This window comes from Protopterus annectens, chromosome 4.part0 (genome assembly GCF_019279795.1).
Source record: "Protopterus annectens isolate FY-2018-M chromosome 4.part0, PAN1.0, whole genome shotgun sequence".
Classification (NCBI taxonomy): domain Eukaryota; kingdom Metazoa; phylum Chordata; order Ceratodontiformes; family Protopteridae; genus Protopterus; species Protopterus annectens.
This window is the reverse complement of record NC_056733.1, coordinates 1,988,330,347-1,988,349,797: the sequence shown is the minus strand read 5'-3', so window position 1 is coordinate 1,988,349,797 and position 19,451 is coordinate 1,988,330,347. Positions and strand designations below refer to the sequence as shown.

The following is a 19,451-nucleotide window of genomic DNA, read 5'->3' as shown; positions in this document are numbered from 1 at the left end:
GTTATGGTGGGAAAAACACCACCAGTAAAAAGTAAATACCAATAGCCCTGTAAGGGTTGAGTAATAAACACAGAGAAGAGAGAGAGAGAGACAAGGGGGATGGAGGGTGGGAAATCAGGACTACAACAGTGAATACACTCGAACATCTACATTTATGGTAAGTGTACACAACTGTACTATGTTCTTCGTGCTTCACTGTTGCAGTCATCACACTTGGGTTGATTCCCAAAGCTGAAGAAAGGGTGGAGGCAGTCGAGAAGAGTTGGGGCTGGCTAGTATGCCCTGCAGGACTGCTGTTGTAAAACCCACCCTGGATTTGGAAAAGATAGGCAGGTGGTAATGCTTGGTGAAGGTGTGTACAGAACTCCAGGTAGCAGCTTCCAGAATGTCCCTGGTAGGAACTCCTTTGAGGACTGCTGTAGAGGTAGATGTTGCCCTAGTGGAATGCGTTCTGACCCCTGAGGGGTTGATTTCCCATGGTGTTTGTAGCAGAAATGGATACAGTGTGCTATCCATTTGGAAATTGTTTTGAAATGGCCTTGCCCTCTGCCCCTGGTGCAAAACTGACTAGTAATTGGTCAGATTTCCTGAAGGGCTTAGTCCTGTCAAGGTAGAAGCTGAGCTGTCTGTGCATGTTCAAGGAGTGCAGGAACCTTTTCCCTTTATTTTGAGGATTAGGGAAGAAGGTTGGCAAATGGATAGATTGGTTGAGAGCCACACTGGACACCACTTTAGGCATAAAGGAGGGGTTAGTCCTGAGGTAGATCCTGTCAGCATGAAAAATGATGAAAGGTTCCAAAGCCATAAGTGCTTGTAGCTCAGAAACTCTTCTAGCTGAAGTGATGGCCAGAGGCAAGCCTGTTTTCCAAGAGAGAAATTTTAACTCTGTTGATGCAGCAGGCTCAAAGGGGGATAGCATGAGCTTTTCGAGTACAAAGTTAAGGTCCCAAGCAGGGGTGGGTGCTCTCCTTGGTGGCCTTAAGTTGTTTGCCCCTCTCAGGAACTGTTTGATGAGAAGGTGAGAGAAGAGAGGTGGCTCAGTGTTGTAATGAGCCGAGAAGGAAGAGGCATGGATCTTAATGGAGGAGAAGGATAGGCCTTTGTGGAGTAGATCTGCTAGGTAATCCAGGATTAGAAGTAAGGAGGGCAGTGCTGTGTCCTCTCCTTTAGATTGAATCCAGGAACAATACCTTTTCCACTTGTCAACATAAGATTTCCTTGTACTGGGTCTTCTGGCTTCAAGAATGATGTCCAGCACCTGCTTGCCTAGGCTAGTCACTGGGGGAGAATTCAAGGAATAAGCCAGGCTGCAAGATTCAGGGTTTGCAGTTTCGGATGCAAGATCTGTCCCTACTGCTGAGTGAGGAGGGTTGGGATCTGGGGTAGGCGCCAGGGTGGCACCAAAGACAGGCTGTGCAGTAGTGGATACCAGTGCTGATGTGCCCAGTCCAGGGCAATCAGGATTGCCTTTGGTCTGCCCTGTCTTATCTTGAGTAATATTCTTGAGAGAAGAGGCAGAGGGGGGAATGCACAGATTGAGAGGTTTTCCCACTGGAAGGATAGGGCATCCACTTTACAGGCCCTGCTGTGAGGTGCCCTGGTGCAGAATTTAATGAGCTGGTGATTGCAGGGGGAGACAAAAGAGGTCCACCTCTGGGGTCCCCCATTTCTGGATTAGAAGGCTGAAGGTGCTGGGTTCTAATTGCCACTCGTGTGGGTCTAGGAGATTTCTGCTTGGGTCGTCTGCCAGAGAGTTTTGTTTGCCTGGCAGCAATTGAGCTTGCAGATGAATATGCATGTCCAAAGCCACGTTCCACAGGGCCATGGCTAGCCTGCAGAGTGGGTAAGAGAGGGTTCCCCCCCTGCTTGTTGATGTACCACATAACTGTGGTGTTGTCTGTTTTTATTAGCAGGGGTCCTGGTGAGAGTAGGGATGTGAAAGCTGTCAGAGAATGCTGAACAGCGAGCATCTCTTTTTGGTTGATGTGCAGATAAATTTGACTCTGGGTTCAGTGGCCCTGAATGCACTTGTAGTCCAGGTGTGCCCCCCAGGCATAGTCTGATGCATCTGTGGTTAGGGTCTGGGCAGCGTGAGGCTGAGTTAAGGGAAGTCATAGGTTCATAGGTTTATACTAGGCTATCTGCCCTAAGGCATTTATAAGCCTAGCCCAAATTTTTGTGGCTTACGCCACCCCTTATATGAAAAAATACTGTGCCCATTAGTTTGTTGTGCCTCCGTCCAGCAGTGACACAGAGATGATTCCCGGGGTAAACCTACGATCTCCCATCCACAGGTCAAGATTTCTCTTGAACAGAGCCAGCGAGGTGCTCTGCCTCACATGGACCGGGACTCTATTCCACAGCATAGGGAGTCTCTGAGTGATATATCTATCCCTCCAGCACGTCCTATTTATATCCATGCTAAGGTTTAAGTTGCTTGCTCTAATGGTTTTGGTGGATTTGGATTTTTTGAGGTGGAGCATGTCCATTAATTCCAGGTTGGACATGGTCTTGTATGTCAGGCACATGTCACCTCTGAGCAGACAGTATGCGACTGAATAGAGCTGGAGTTTCTTCAATCTGGCAGCATATGACAGATTTTGGAGTCCCTTTATCCTTTTGGTGAGGAACTTTTGGGGTCTCTCCAACTGCTGCAGATGTCGGGCGAGATACATCCCGAATGGGGCATTGTACTCGATCATTGGTCTGATAAGTGAAGAGTACAGGGGAACAATGACCTCACTAGATCTGGATGTGAATCCCTTCATGATCAGGTGGGCAATGTAGAAGGTCTTTCTAACCACTTTAGCAACGTGAGTGTCAAAAGAAAGGCCACTGTCAACCTGGGTCCCCAGGTCCCTGATAACCTCTTCTGTGCTTAGTGGATTGCCACCTATATGGTAGCTTGGGGTTACCTTGTTTTTCCCGAAGGGTATGACTATACATTTTTTGGCGTTTAACTTCAGGCCATGGCTCTGGCACCAGCTATCTGTTTCCGTGGGTCCTTTCTGAAGGATATCCGTGTCCGATGCACTTTCCACTATGGCGCCCAGTTTGCAGTCATCTGCAAACTTTGTCAGCCAAAGTCCTCCCATGTTGGCCTGTACTTCTGAGAAGTAGATGCCGAACAATAGGGGGCTAGGGACCGAGCCCTGTGGGACACCACTTGTGACCGGCTTGGAGTCTGACATAACGCCAGCAACTCTAACCCTGTGGGTTCTGTCCTTAAGCCAGTTTGCAACCCATCTTGTGACATATGGGTTTAAATTTAAGCTGGTAAGTTTTTCTACAATACCCGAGTGGGGTATTGTGTCGAAAGCCTTTGCAAGGTCAAGGTAGGCTGTATGGACTGCCTTTCCCTCATCAATGGCCTTGGTGACTGTTTCGAAGAAGTCACCAAGTTCAAAAGGCATGATCTTCCCTTGACGAAGCCAAACTGGGTCGGGTCCAATGTCTGCAAGTCCCCTATATCTTTGTTTATGAGCTCCATTATGATCCTCTCCATAGCTTTGCAGACTAGACTTGTTAAGCTTATGGGGCGGTAATTACCAGGGTCCGTAGAGGCACCGCCTTTGTGGAGTGGGACCACAGTTGCCGTACGCCACTCCTTGGGCACGTATCCTGTGGTAAGGCTGAGATTAAACAGCTGCCTTATGTGCGGGTTTAATTCCTCATTTTGCTCGTGTAGCAAGTCCCTTGTTGTGGTTGCATGCTGCTGCCCACCAAAGAAATTCTGTCCTTAGACAAGGTATGACGGTTTCCAGGTCCTGAGAATATTGGCACCAAAGACTTTTTAAGTACCATTGACGTTTCCTCCAATGCAGTCTGGCATATGGAATTAGTAGAATGCAAGAGGCTATGAACCCTAGGGCCTGCAGGAATTTCCTTGCGGATAGCTGGGTTCTGGTGGCCATTTGAGTGAAGCAGCCTGTCAGATAGGCTTGTTTTTCTGGAGTGAGGAATGCCATCTGGGATGCTGTGTCCAAGCTTGCTCCCAGGAATACAATCTTTTGACTGGGGACTAATTTTGATTTCTTTTTGTTGACAGTGTATCCCAGGGAGGTTAGAAGGTTCTTTACAAATGTCAGGTGCTGCAACAGCTTTTCCTGACTTTCTGCCTGAATCAGGCAATCGTGTCTGCAATAGGCAATGGCTGGAGCCAGTCATTTTGTGAATACTCTGGGAGCAGTGGATAAGCCAAAGGGAAGTGAAGAGAATTAGAAGTTATGTACTCACCATAACGTTCCATCTGAGTAGGTGTATTCATTTGTCTGCAACCTGTGGGTTATGGATCCGATATCGGATCCGAACCGGCATGGTTTTCCAGCTATGGATCCGAGCTCTCAGCTCCTCCTCACTCCATAATGCCCTGCTCTCCCTACATGACCTCAGATCGAGTTTGCCAACAATAGAAATACCCTAAAAAGGGTAACACATAATATGCAGGAAACTGACAAGGCCAGGGGGATAGGAGGGCGGGATGGTTGCAGACAAATGAATATGCCTACTCAGATGGAACGTTATGGTGAGTACATAACTTCTAAATCTGAAGTAGGAGATTCATTTGTCTGCAACCTGTGGGACAGAGTCCCCAGCTACCTGAATCTTGGGCGGCCATCATGGAAGGATATTCCGGAGCACCGCGGAGCCAAAGGATGCTCTACCTCTAGATGTAATATCCAACTTGTAGTGGGAGATAAAGGTATGAGATGAAGCCCAAGTGGCTGCTGAACAAATATTATCCAGAGGAATCCTAGCTTTAAAGGCCGCTGAAGTAGAAACTGACCGGGTTGAATGGGCATGTACTCCCTCCGGTGCGGGCCTTCCAGAAGCTTGATAAGCCAATAAGATGCACTGCGAAATCCAGCGTGATAAGGAGACTTTGGAAATTGGTTTACCCAAATTGAATTTAGCAAAGGAAATAAACAACTGGTCGGATTGCCTATGACCAGCTGTCCTGTTCAGATAAAATCTGAGTTGCCTGTGAACATCTAAGGAATGTAGCTTGTATTCACCTTTGTTTTGATATTTAGGAAAGAAAACAGGGAGGTTAATGGATTGATTAATATTTGCTTCAGAAGCTACCTTAGGAAGAAAGGACGGGTTGGTCCTGAGGTATACACGGTCCGGATGAAAGACCAAGTAAGGAGGCTTGACGGATAAGGCTTGAAGTTCTGAAACTCTCTTGGCCGAGGTAATGGCTACTAAAAAGGCCGTCTTGAAAGACAAAAATTTCAGATCTACCGTAGCCGCAGGTTCGAAGGGGGGAGCGGTCAAGGCCTGAGGACCAAAGAAAGGTCCCAAGGAGGAACCACTTGCTTTACAGGGGGCCTGAGGAGAAAGGTACCTTTTAGGAAAATCTTACACAATTTGGCAGACATCAGTGGACTGGAGTCTTGACCAATATGATAGTGAGAAATTGCCGCAAGTTGCACTTTGACCGTGGAACTGCTGGCACCATCATTAAAAAGAGTGGTTAGAAAGTCAAGCACCAGAGGAAGGGGAACTGTGAAGGGGTCTAGACCTTGCCGCTCCGCCCAAATGGAAAATCGTTTCCACTTACTGCGGTAAACTTTCCTGGTAGATGGTTTATGAGCCGCCACCAGGATGGCCTTAACTGGAGACGAAATACCGGGAGTCCTGATCAGGAGTGGAACTGGAGCAGCCAAGCAGTCAGCTTCAGGTTGTCCAGATTCGGGGTTGATAGGTGGGATGGGTGAGATATCAGATCCGGAATGGGATCTAGAATCTAAGGAGGATTCACTGAGTGAGACCTTAGGAAAGGGAACCAGATCTGTCGAGGCCAGAATGGGGCAATGAGAATCATTCTGCACCCCAACCGAGAGGCTTTCTGAAGAACTTGGAGCATCAGAGGCAAAGGGGGGTAAGCATAAAGAAGACCGGGTGGCCAAGCATGCACCAGAGCGTCTCTTGGGGTATCTCCGGAAGGAGGTATTAGAGCGAAAAAACTGTTGCACTTGGTGTTTGAGGGAGATGCAAAAAGATCGCAACAAGGAGTTCCCCACCGTGCGAAGATGCGTTTCGCTACCTGAGCATTGAGAGACCACTCGTAAGGGGAGAGAATGGTGCGACTGAGTTTGTCCACAAGGATGTTGGACCGACCCGGAATTTGCGTTGCGATGAGAAAGCGGTTGGTGGAGATTGCCCATTCCCACACTCTCATGGCTTCTCGACAAAGAGGGTAAGACCTGGTTCCTCCCTGTTTGTTGATATACCAGACGACAGACATGTTGTCCGACTGTATCGCAATAGTTCTTAAGGGAAGAAAGGCCTGGAGTGCTTGCAACGCTAAGAGCACTGCTCTCATCTCTAGAACGTTGATATGCAGTAAGGTCTCTGAATCGTTCCACGTGCCTTGGACCGTCCGGCCTGCAAAATGCCCCCCCCACCCGAGGCGGGAGGCGTCCGTGGTCACCGTGGCGAGAGGGGGAGAAGCACAAAAGGGGCGGCCTCCGTGGAGATCTGGAGAGTGGAGCCACCACAGGAGGGATCGCTTGCAAGCCTTGCTGATCGCAATGAGATGATGCATAGGAAGAGCAAGATAAGACCACTGAACTAGGAGTGTCCATTGAAGGATGCGCATATTGAACCTGGCGAGAGGAAGAAGAGCTATCGCTGCTGCCATGGACCCTAGAGCCCTCAGGACCAACTCCGCCGGAACTGAGCTGGAGTGGAGAATGGCCCGCACCTGGAGCTGCAAATTCTGAATTCTGTCCGCAGTGAGGAAGGCTCTTAACCGTCTCGTGTCTAACCTGGCACCTATAAAATCTATGAACTGCGTAGGAGCTAGGTTGGATTTTTCTGTATTTATTGTGATGCCCAGACGGGGAGCTAGATGGAGAAAGGAATCTCAGCCAATAACAGTAGATGCCTTGTTGGAGCGGTGAGAAGCCAGTCGTCCAGGTAAGGGAAGACCTGCACCCCCCTGAAGCCTCAGGTGGGCCGCTACCACTGCTAATACCTTGGTGAACACCCTGGGGGCTGTGGTGAGACCAAAGGGAAGGACCGGGAATTGGTAGTGACTGGCTCCCAGCCGGAAGCGGAGAAACCTCCTGGAGCGCCTGTCCATTAGTATATGGTAGTACGCATCCTTGAGGTCTATGGAGCACATCCAGTGATTTTCTCCCAGAAGGGGGAGAATAGACTGCAATGTGACCATTCGGAACTTCTCCTTGGGAACTGCCAGGTTCAAGAGTGAAAGGTCTAATATTGGTCTTAGATCCCCGTCTTTTGGCACTAAAAGAACCTGGAGTAGAACCCTGATCCGATCTGGTCTGGGGGGACGGGCTGGATGGCTCTTTTCTTTAGCAGATGGCCAATTTCTGCCAAAGCGGCCTCCCACTGACCGGGTAGAACGTCGGGGAGAGACTTAAATTTTGGAATGTGATGAAATGGGATGCGGTATCCTCTGGATATGATACGGAGGACCCAGCGGTCTGATGTTATGGACTCCCATGCCGCTAGGTGCTCCGAAAAACGTCCCCCGACTGCCTCCAGAGTGGAGCAACCGGGCAACCCTTCAGGGCTGCTGCGCGGGCCGTTCAGAGAAGGGTTCTCTGGACCCGAAGTTCCTGGGAGCCCCTCTGCCCCTGGGGCGGCGTCCTCCCTGTCCTCCTCTGCCACGGAAGGACTGGTTATCCGGAGCGGGTTGGGACTGCTGCGACTTCCGGAACCACATCTTCTTCTGGCCCTTTTGGTTCCTAGAACAGGGCCTCTGGGGCACAGAGAAGCGGATTCCGACAGCAGACAGCGTCTTCACGTCCTTTTCGCTCTGGGTCAAGGTATCACGAACAGTTTTGCCATAGAGGGCAGAACCATCGAAGGGAGCGTTCGCAAATGACGCCTTGAAGGGCTCTGTGAAATCGCAATGACGGAGCCAGGCCTGACGTCTAGTAACTAGGCTTGCCCCTGCGGCTCTAGCGGCACCTTCCGTAGCATGGGACAGTAACCGCATAGAGGTATTAGTCACGGACCTGAGAGTGGCCATACGGGTGGAGTGCAACAATTTGTCCTCCTCCAACATGGACTCTGGGGGTGATGCAGCGTATTCCTTGATAAGATCACGCTGCATCCTAATCACATGTGCCAGGTAGTTCAGCGCCCTTACTGAAAAGGTCGCTGAACTAAACATCTGCTTCCCCAAGCGGTCCATCATCCGAGACTCCTTGCTCGGGGGATGGACTGAGGGACTCTCCTGAGCAAGTTCCCTCTTGGTGGCTGCCGCCGTCAACATGGCATCTACCAGAGGCCCCTTACTCCAATGGGCACGGTCAGCCAGGGGACTAAGTATACGGTCAGGCCTTTTTGGAATTGGCTCCACGGTGTCCGGTTCCTTCCACGCCCTGGTGGTAATCAGGTCCACCAGGGGGTCAGCAGGAGGGGACACCCAAGAGGTAGATGGGCCCACTTCAAATGCCTCCAAGAACACGGACTCGTCCGAGGAAGACTTGGGGGCAGACCACCCCCCCTTATGCGAAGCATTTCTATGATGTCTCCAAAGGAGACATCCTCGGGGGGTGATTTTGGGGAGCCTTCCCCTTCCTCCAAGTCCGTGTCTTCAGTGAGAGACTCGGGGGAGTCTATGTGCCTCCTTTTGCACGTATGCTTGCGAGGGGCATCCTCCGGGGGGCTGTCAGAGGACTCCTCGCAAACTGTGACCTGTTCCAAAGGAACAACTTGGGGCAAAGGAGCGGGCTGTCCCAAAGGCCGGATAGTGGAAGCCTGGCCCAGTGCAGATGGAGCGCGGGACGGAGCCGAAGCAAGTGCTGGGGGTCCGGAAACCCTCAACAGGGCCCTCTCCACTACATCAAAAGCCGAGGGGGAGCCGACCTCGACCAAAGGATCCGATAATCGGCTCCCCCTAGGATCCGAAGAGTGGATCGGAGCCGGCACCGAAGCACTCGGATCCGAGGGGGCAGTGCGCTCCGACACGGACGACGCCGAAGGAGCACTGATCCCCCCGGATCCGAAGCTCGGATCCAGGCTCCGAGAGGTCGGATCCGAAGCACTCGAGGGCAGGGTCGGATCCGGCACTAGTACTATCGGCGCCGACCCACCCCCGGCTCCGAAGCTGCTCGGCTCCAACTGCTCCGAACCCGGGTAGCAGGTCGGAGAAGGAGCTATAGGTTTAAAGAAAGGGGTCGAGCTCCCCCCCAGAGGGGGGGGGAGGCAAGAGCACTCCCATCTGCATCTGGGCCTGGATGAACCTTCTCATCATCCGGTCCAGATCAGCATCAGATAAACTGTACGTGGATCTCGACGAGGCTACCGAGGTAGGCCTTGAGTGCCTCCTCAATAGCCTCGACGGAGATCGGGTCTCCTCCTCCTCAGGTCCCGGTGAAAAGCACACAGGAGACCGGAGCCGAGGAGGGGGAGAACAAGCAGACAAGGAGGCCGGAGGAGAAGCCCGCCTGGCAGGTGGGGCCGAAACAGAGGTCTCAGCCCGCCGCTTATGGTGCTTCTCCCTCCGGTCCTTCTTTCTAGCTTCCCTCTCCTCCAAACCACTACAGGGAGGTTGAGTCCCAGGAGGGGGAGCCGAAGAGGAGGGAACCGTAGACACGGTACCCCCCGGAGGAGCGGTAGCCGGAGCCGAGTCCGGGGGCAAAAGTCCCGCCAGGACCAGCTTCGACCTCCGCTCCTTCAATGCCCTGGGGTTGAACCCTGCACAAATGGAACATCCAGAAGTGAGGTGTTCAACCCAAAGGCATCGAACGCACCGAGTGTGGCCATCAGCAGGGGAAAGCTTATGGCCACACTCGGAGCACTTCGAAAAAACAGCCTTAGGTTGTTCAGACATCCTAAGAACACTAGCTTTTTACTTAAACTAGTCTAAAAAGTAAAAGCTAACTAGCCAAACAAACACAGGCCCAAACACACACTACGCACCAGCGAGGGGAGGGAAACTAAAAGTTATAAAAGTTAATAAAACCAAACAACTTTAAGCTACAATAAGGGAAACCTAAACTTTCACACAAAACTGTCGAAAAAACTTTGAATTTAACACTAAAAATAGCTGAATAAACACTTAGCTGTAGAGCTCTCAGAAACCAATCTGGTCACCAGCACGGCAAACTAGATCTGAGGTCATGTAGGGAGAGCAGGGCATTATGGGCGAGGGGAGGAGCTGAGAGCTTGGATCCATAGCTGGAAAACCATGCCGGTTCGGATCCGATATCGGATCCATAACCCACAGGTTGCAGACAAATGAATCTCCTACTTCAGATCTGTTAATACACAGATCCTGCCCTGAAACGTAGGTATTTCTGCATGAGTCCCTGATAAGGATGTGCATATAAGCTTATTTTAGGTCTAGGGAGGCTAACCAGGCATCTTTGGACAACATAGGAAGAAGCTGCTGAAGGGTGAGCATTTTGAATTTTGGTACCAGCAGGAAGGTGTTTAGAATAGAAAGATCTAGGATTGGGTGCCAAGTGCCCTCTTTTCTGGGTACCAGGAAAAGTCTGGAATAGAACCCATGACCTATCTGTTCTGCAGAAACAGGTTGAATTGCCCTTATGGAGAGCAGGGATTGAACTTGATTTTCTGCCTCTGCCCACTGGTTTGGAGGAAGGTCTGGGAACCCTTTTCGGGTTGGCAGTGAGTGGAAGCAAAATTTGTACCCCTGGGATACAATGTTGAGGGCCCATCGGTCTTTGGTGATGGAGGTCCAGTTTTTTGCATGATCGGCAAGTTTTCCTCCTAGGGGCACGAGCAGTTGGGCAGAGGTGAGCATTGGAGTTGAGAAGTCATTGTGAATTCTTTCCATAAGGGGGTGGATTAGCACTTCCTGTTTTTGAAGTGGAGGTACTCCATTACTTAGATCTCTGCACGAGCAGTTGGGCAGAGGTGAGCATTGGAGTTGAGAAGTCATTGTGAATTCTTTCCGTAAGGGGGTGGATTAGCATTTCCTGTTTTTGAAGTGGAGGTACTCCATTACTTAGATCTCTGCATACCCTGACACTCTAATCTGGAGAGGTCTGTTTCCCCTGGGTCTAGTTTGAGGTGGCCTTGAGGGGGCTGGAAAAGACCAATGTTTCAAGGGGCAATGCTTACTATATCTAGGAGGCAGCATTTGCAAACAATTTTTGACTGTCTGCATATATTTAGCTTTTTCTTCCATTTTCTTTAGAACCTCTTCTGCTTTGGTGCCAAACAGATTGTCCTTGTTCAAAGGAGCGTCTAGTAATTTTGATTTGACACGGTCTGGCAAGTCTGTTCCTTAAGCCAAGCATGCCTTCTCAGTACAGAACCAGTGACTACTGCCCTGCAAGATGCTTCTAGGGCATTAAAGCCACATTGCAAAGTATACTTGCTGACTTGGCTTGCAGAATGCATAATCTTTTTCCTTAACTTAATTGCTTGCCCTCCCTTCTTTAAAGCTAACTCCTTCCCCCTAGTACCTGTACTTTTCTCAGCCCTGCTACTTTTAGAAGAAGCTACTCCTTGCTATTTTACATTTGTCCACTAGGTGGCACCCTTCCCTCTACCTTACCTCACTGACTTTAATGCTTCCCCTAGACTTACGGTTTAATTATTTGTAGATCTACTGCCCCTACAATCTTTTTCCTTCCTTCTACCTGTACTCAAACTCTCTTCCCTTCCCTGTCTACTATAGCTTTTGTTGAGATCTTTACCTTCTACCTATCCCATACTTACCTACTAAGCCAGCTCTCCACAGATAGTTTTTCTCTGGGATCTCTCCCTCAGTGGGTCTACCCGCTCCGTTCCCCCTACGGGCTCACCCTCCCCCGCCTATACTGCAATTCAGTTAGTTGCTCCTCCCTCTTCCTATCCCTTATCTGAATACACTCTCACATATACTTCTCTTCCTATCAGCTCCAAACCCTCCCCAATTACTCTATCCTCTCTTCTAAAGTTTATTCCTACTCTGCCCACCATGTCTCTAGCACAAACTCACCTCTCCTACATGTCTTATCCTCCTAATAACTCTCTATAATGCAACCTCCTCCACCAAATACCCTCTTCTTTCTCCTTCCCCACCTCCTCCACTCTCTCGCTTCCTCCCCCATTATTACTCCACTTCTTTCCAATATCCCCCTCCCTACTTCAACCTAATCCATTTCATTATTTTAAATTAAAACGCCATACAATCTCTTTAAAACCTTTTGCCACCAAATCTAAACTCTATCTCCCTCTAACTTCATGTCACAATCACAAGAGTCTCCTCCCCTCTCCCTTTACATGGCTAACTCTAGCAGGTGACATACACCCCAACCCTGGTCCCATTAACAATACCTCTCCCACTACTTCCTCCTGTAGAAACAACTAGAAATATCTTAAGTTCATTACCATTAATACCCAGAGTATAAATAATAAAATTACAAACTTCCACGCTTGGCTAACTCACACTGTACCTGACATAGTAGCAGTCACAGAAACCTGGCTAAAACCACACATTACAAACTCTGAAATTATTCCACCTGGCTACCAAGCTCTCCGATCCGATCGCCAAAACAAAAAAGGAGGTGGTGTAGCATTAATATACAACTGCCTGTTGAATCTCTCCCCTTACCAGAATACCATTCCTCCGTTTAATAATGCCAAACTAACCATTGGAATCCTCAAAATGAACAACTTTAAAAGTATCTGTATTATAGCCATTTATATTCCCCCTGGTGAAAACATCGCAACCCTAGAAAATATTCTCTTATGGGCTTCAAAAAATATCAAACTTGAGACTTACATTCTAGGTGATGTCAACATTGACTGGAATAAAATTAATAACAATACTCCCACTCTCTCTATTAATCTTTATAACATTACTCAACTAATAAACAGCATTACTAGACCCAACAAAAATAACCCACCAGGGTCCATCCTAGACTGGATCCTAGTCAGCCATCCTAATAAGATCTCCAACTCTGGTATTTTACCTCATTCAATAAGTGACCATCTTCCAGCCTTTATTCTCCGAGCTGCCCAACACCTCCCTCACCAACACCAATATGCCCATACTCGCAATCTCACTAATTTTAACCCCTCTATATTCTCTGAAACCCTTAAACTAACTAACTGGGATATCCTTAAAACTCTTCCTCTAGATGACGCAGTGGTAAGCTTCAATACTACCTTCCTTAAAATCCTAAACTCTCAAGCCCCACCACGAACAAAACGAATAAAACAAATCTCTGCCCCTTGGCTAACTAAGGACACTAAAACTCTTATGCATCAAAGGGAAAAACCTGGAAAATTTATAATAAAATAAACACCCAGATACACTCCTTCAATATAAGCAACTCCGCAATCTAACCAAAAAACTTATCACAAAAGATAAAAAATCCTACTACACTAAACTACAGTCTACCCTCTCAAAAGATCCCAAAAAATTCTGGAATTCCGTTAACTCCCTCTTACACCCAGGCTCCAAATCCAATCCCTGTCCCGACAACAATTCTTTTTTAACTCCTCCTTTACCAATTCCACAGCCGAATTGACCAAAACCTTCTCGAAATCTACACCCTGCCCTCCACCCAATCCTTCACCCCCCTCCTCTCCCCACTCCTGCTCTCCTAATCCCCCTCCCACTTTCCACTTAAAACCTGTATCCACCAGCTATATTAAAAAACATCTGACCAAACTCAAGTCTTGCTCTAATGCCCCCGACAATATCCCATCTCTCTCTCAAACTTGCAGCTGATGGCATTGCCATACCAATCAGTATTCACATCAATAGATCCATCCAAGAATCTTATGTTCCCAAACTATGGCGAGCAGCTTACATCCTGCCCCTTCATAAAGGAGGCAAAAATAATAGCACTTCTAATTTCCGCCCAATAGCCATTCTTTCCCCAATTTCTAAAATCCTGGAAAAATGTATCCACCAGCAACTCATGCCCCACCTACTAAATAACCATCTCCTTACCCCTACTCAGCACGACTTCCGTCCTGGCCACAGTACCATTACTGCTCTACTCTCTTTCTTAGATATTGTCGACCACGCCCGTGACTCTGGAGACATTGTCTCCACTGTCCTTCTCGAGCTTTCCAAAGCATTTGACACTGTATCACACACACTCCTTCTCAACCACCTTTCTAACCTCAATCTCTCTACTGATTCCCTTTCTTGGTTCAAAAGTTTTCTCTCAGACAGATCCCAAGCTGTGAAATGGCAAACCGGGACCTCTTCCTTCCTACCCCCACCGGAGTTCACAGGGCTCTATTCTCGGACCTATACTCTTTAATGTGTTCATCAATAATTTTCACTCTGCAATTCCTCACCTCTCAAATAGTCAAATATGCAGATGACCCCCCCCCTCTAGACTGCTCTGCCTCCAGCCTTCCCGAACTCCAGTACAAGACCCAATTGGCCTTCACTGCTACAGAGAATTGGATGCTTCTAAACCATCTCTACCTTAATGCCAATAAATCCCACGTCATCCTTTTTCCCCCCTCTAAAGCTCCTCTACTTGATAAATCTTCTTTCAAGATTACAAGCCTCACCCACTTCACAATAGAAGTTGTTACTCATGCCAAGCTACTTGGTGTTACTATTGATGAACACCTGAAATTTAATACTTATGTTCAACTAAATATAAAAAAAACCCCACCAGAAGCTTGGTATGCTTTATAGAAACGCTAACTTCTTAACATTAGCTACAAGACAAACCCTCGCTTCCACCTTCCTTCTACCTTCTCTATTATATGGTGCTCCTCTTCTAACGAACCTAACAGCTTCCACCTCCTCTAAACTAGAAAGTTGCTACAACAAAATTGCCAAATTTGCCACTAACTCTTCTCATTCTACTCACCATTGCATCTCCCTCCATAGTCTCCAATGGCTCGAACTCCCTAATCATCTCGACTACCTCCAACTTACTACTGTCCACAAACTAGTTTTCAAACCCAATGCTTGCCCAGCTCTTTCAAATATCCTACCTTTCTATACTCCTCTCAGGCCCCTAAGATCAGGCCACAAAAATCTTCTTTCTGTACACAAACCTAAACGACCACCTGGTCACCTACTCCTTTCTTATACTATAGCAAAGAAATGGAACCTGCTTCCTCCCCAACTAAGAATCAGCACAAGTCCTGAACAATTCAAATCTCTACTACATTCTTTCCTCCTCCAAAACAGGAAATGTAATTGTATACTTCCCACCTAGGTCCTATTACTTTCCTAGTTTCTACTTTCCCCCTCCTGCCCCTCATCTCTCTAATCTTTCTTCTGCTCCCCATACTCTACATTTCTTTTTTTTCCCCCTATATTAATCTCGCTGCAGATATCCTTTAAATCCTCACTTCCCCTCTGCTTATATGCCTTCTCCTGCTACTTATCTTTTCCCTCTTCTCTCAGCTACTCAATATGCATTCTTCTACCAATGTGTATATATATATATATATATATATATATATGTGTGTATGTATATATATATATATATATATATATATATATATATATATATATATATATAGTATTTCACTTTATTAAATTGTTTAAGTGTGCAATATTAAGGAATATGCAGCTTTAAAAGTGCAAAGTGTTTGTTACAGGGAGCTTTTCTCCCCGGGCCTCCGCTGAAAACGGGCTTTCGGGCCCAGTGGACATCCCCGGTTATCAAACTGGAAATAATTAAATAACTAAATAAGCTCTAGTAACTCTTATTTTCTGCACAGTCTGTAAAGGTAGATAACTTCTGCTGAATAAGTTCCATAATATGTTGCTGGTATTTCATCATGTGAAACTGGCAATTCAATGCCCTAATGGCGAGAGATGTGGAGGTGTATACTTTTTTTTATCCCATCTGTCTAAAGCCTGGGAATCCCTGTCTGAAGTTTTGGGATTCTTAGCTGCAGTTGCTTTTATACCTTTAGGCCCCTGTGAAATGACCTCTGGGTCAGCAGTATGATTTTTGAAAAGAAATTTGTGAGAGTCAGGGACTCTGTAGTACCTGTCTGGTTTCCTTGGAGCAGGGGGTAAAGTATCACGAGTTAGACTGGATTCCATAAAGACATCATCCACAACATCCAAAACTGGAGGTACTGCTAAAGGTCTATGTTGTGGCAATTTTAAAAATTCTCTGAGTCTCTTTTTGGACTGAGGATAGTCTTGGCATTCCCAGTGGAAATGCTCTCTTAAAGTATGTAGGGTTTCACCAAAAGAAAAATCCTCTGGAAGGGAAGCAGAGGAAATCAATTCCTCGGCATCTGAAACCTCATAAGCAGATAAAGGCATGTGTTCATTTTCAGAAACCTCAGAGTCATCGGACTCTTGGTCTGTTAGAGCTGCTGGGGACAGATCTTTTTTTATCTTAGCAGGGGAAGGCTGGCTTCCCCTAATCAGCATAATCTCTTCTTTCATTGTAAGCATTTGATGTTGTGGCAAGGAAGCAGGTGCTTGAGATTGGGTCATCAGTTTGTTAGGCGTAGCTCGCACTCTTGGCCTTAGAAACTCTGTTGTTTTAGACAGAACTGAAGACGCTTAAGAAGTCGTCGTTTTGTGTCGAATATTGGTAATGCGAAGAACTTCCTCGGAAGCTGGTGCCTGCACAGTGGCTCTGGACCCATCCAAGGTAGAGACATCCGCAGGTTTCATAGTCAAAGAGTCTTCTCGTGGCATACCGGACTCTGAACGGGGCTCGGTAGCGGCCTGAGAATCCACAGAAGCGGGCATCAGGGGCTGCGAAAGCACCTCACTGATTATCGGCAAACTGTCGACTAGCTTAATGGAAGTGTCATCAGCGGTTTTGGACCTGTGCGGTCTGTCTCTGTCTTTATCCTTACGTTTTTTTCGGAAGATCGGTAGTCAGATGGTTTACCGATGACATTTTGGAATATGGAGATTGAGAGTGGAAGTATTTAGCGAGAATAAGGGCCCGATGATGAATAGTTCAGGCGTTGAACAAGGCACAAAACTGACAGTGAGGTACGTCATGGTCTGGGCCTAAACAGGTGATGCAGTAAGAATGGAAATCTTGGTGTGGTGTTTGCTTTCCACAGGCGAAACAATTGTTAACTTTTTCTGACATCGGTTAGAGCAAGAAAAAAGATCCCCAATGGAGTACTTAGCTTTAGAAGACTTCAGGATGATTCAATTTGGAAACGAAAACTCAGGTAGCGGCCGACCGGCACTTGTGCGAACTGCTTCTGCTTCAGGCTCCTTGGCAAGAAAGACTGATGTAATGGCGTTGGCTGCCTGTTTTTATACCCTGACGACCTGACGTCAGTACTGAAGTGACAGCAACCGACACAGAAATACTAAGTCTCTGGTATTCGTGCCGACTGGGGGCTACCTGCAGGCAGATAACCCAAGTATGATGACTGCAACAGTGACACACGAAGAACATCATCTGTTTTAATAGATGTTGGGGAAAAAATGGGCTGATCTGACTGTATATAGACAGAGATAGCTGAGGCATGTGTTTTGATGGAGGAGTATGACAATCCCTTTTCTAGGAGCTCTGTCAGGTAGTCCAGAATCAATGTCAGCCTGGCTTGGGTGCTGTTGATGTCTTTGTTGTGGCACCAGATGGTAAATCTAGTAGGACCTTCTGGTGCTTGGCCTTCTGGCCTCCTTAATAATGTTTAAAGCCTGGCTGCGGAAGGTTGTGGCATCATCTGCCTTTGTGGAATCAGCCATGCGGACAGCTTGAGTGTGGGGAGGTTTGGATGCAATACATTCCAAAACAGTGTAAGAAACTTCTCTGTGTGGAAGATTTTCAGTCCATATATTTCTAGTTAATCACTGTATATTAATCAGTTCAGACAATAGTAGTAGAAGTAGCGAATGTAAACTTGATAAGTCAAAAAGTAATAATAGAAAATATATAATTCTACAGCATTACTAAGTATTCGAAAGTAATCCAAGCAAGGCAAGCAGACTGTTTCCAGTCGAAAATCCTTTATTAAGTACACAAACGATCCAAGTAAAACAAATTTCCTCACAAGCTTTTTAAATATATATATACTTTTTATCAGGCATGGGAGTGGTTTATTGTGCTGTAAAACAAAGTGTTATTGATACACATGTTAAATTCACATCCCTTCCCCCATCAGTGTGACATTCCAGCTGGTCCTGCCCTACCTAGTAGCTGTCATAATAATATATAGCCCTAATGTACTTTAATGGTACATCTTATTTAACCAAATTATTAAGTAGATTATTAAGTCTGATTTTGTCCAAGGCAATATACTACATGGCTGGAAATATATCAACCTTAGTTCATTTTGCGATCAAAAATTATATATAAAGAGGGAGGCGGAGCCTAATGGCTAACTGAAAGCAGCTTAAATTTGAGCTCTTCAAACTCTTACTAGAAAATACAGGGAAAACTAAAAATATTTTAAAAATTTTGGGTAATTATTGAAGAAGAAGTAACATACAATAAAAATACCAACTTTGAAGAAAAAATTCTGAAATTTTCCTGTCAAATACTTCAGAGGACACCACAAGCTGTTGAAAATGAGTAACTCAAAGAACTCGCACTCAGATTCTATACTGAAAAAAGAGATGCAACAGATATCTGCTACTTTACTGGACTTGTCGTTAAAGATGGAAAGATTTTCTGAGAACTTAGAAAGTCTTAAAGATAACTGTCAAAAACAAACTGAAATTTTTAAAGAAATATTACAACAGCAACAAACAAAAATTTCTGACATTGAGACTTCCTTAAGTGATGTTGATGGGAGATTAAAAGAAGAAGAACTACAAACCCAATTTTTGTTACAACAAAATACATGGTTAATAAATAAAATGGATGATATTGAAAATAGAGAGAGAAGAACAAACATAAGGATTTTTGGTCTTCCAGAGAAAACTGAAGGAGATGACATTATCTCATTTTTGAACTCCTGGCTACCTGAAGTTCTAGGATTAAAAGAAGGATTATCTTATGGAATAGAAAGAGCACACAGAGCTATTGGTAAGCCACTTTCTATTTCTTCTAAGTCTGCTCCAAGATCCATAGTGATTAAATTCTTATCTTTTATGGACAAAGAACTAATATTGAGATCAGCATGGAGGAAAAATCCTGTTATGTATAAACAGTCATTATTAAGATTTGATAATGATTATTCTACAAGAGTTTTGGATTTAAGGTAGAAAGCATGGCCATTAGTAAAACTTCTAAAGCAGCATAAAATCAAGACACAGCTTTCTTATCCTGCCAAAATAAGAATTCAATACAATAATGACATGAGATCTTTTAATAACATAGAGGAAACCACAACCTTCATAAAAAACAACAACATAATTCCACTTCCCGATGAAATGACTGGGCAAATTCATCTTCCCTAAAAAGAGCTTCAGGAAAAAATATCTGGTCGGAGGTGAGGGAAAAAAAGAAGCAGAAGACTGACATGAAGAATTCGGAAGATACTACCTCTCTCAAAGTATCAACCAAGGTATGACTACATTATCTAAAAGTTAATTCCCTTAATATATGACTCAAAGCAGTTTCTCTGCCCCTTATTAG

The 19,451-nt window shown here is 46.3% G+C and overlaps 1 protein-coding gene across 2 annotated transcripts in view; it reads right to left on the bottom strand.

Annotated features, from left to right (window-relative positions):
- HMGXB3 (HMG-box containing 3) overlaps nucleotides 1-19,451 on the bottom strand; it is a 1,387,103-nt gene that overhangs the window by 146,436 nt on the left and 1,221,216 nt on the right. The gene's annotated exons all lie outside the window — the stretch shown is intronic.